This window comes from Arachis ipaensis, chromosome B09 (assembly GCF_000816755.2).
Source record: "Arachis ipaensis cultivar K30076 chromosome B09, Araip1.1, whole genome shotgun sequence".
NCBI classification, from domain to species: Eukaryota; Viridiplantae; Streptophyta; class Magnoliopsida; order Fabales; family Fabaceae; genus Arachis; species Arachis ipaensis.
The window spans coordinates 15221449-15221883 of record NC_029793.2 but is presented as its reverse complement, the minus strand read 5'-3'; positions in this window follow the sequence as shown (position 1 = coordinate 15221883).

Genomic DNA, 435 nt, shown 5'->3' with positions numbered 1-435 from the left:
TTAATTGCTTAGTTTTTTATTTTCGCATTCTTCCCTTTGTATGTGATTTATAGTTATTGGTTACTTTGAGGTATGGACTGGAAATTGTTTATGAGTTAGCTACAAGGGACCCTTATGCTATAGCAATGAGATTAGGTAACAATTTAAATCTTCATAATAGTTTTACATTCAAGTAGTGTTTTATTTTTTTATTATTATTTTCATTGTTATGTTGGACAACAATTTCTGTTTAATATATCATAGTCAATACTTAAAAAAGTATTCGATATTCTTATTTAAGATTAATATTTCTTCAAGAATAGATTATTTATTTTTTTTATTATTTTATTAATCTTAACATAGTTTTTAACCTTTTTCTTGAACATCTGTTGTGGACTGATGATATGAGCGGCATGACATGGTTTTTTTTTTCTTTGGATGAATTTATTCTTAAAG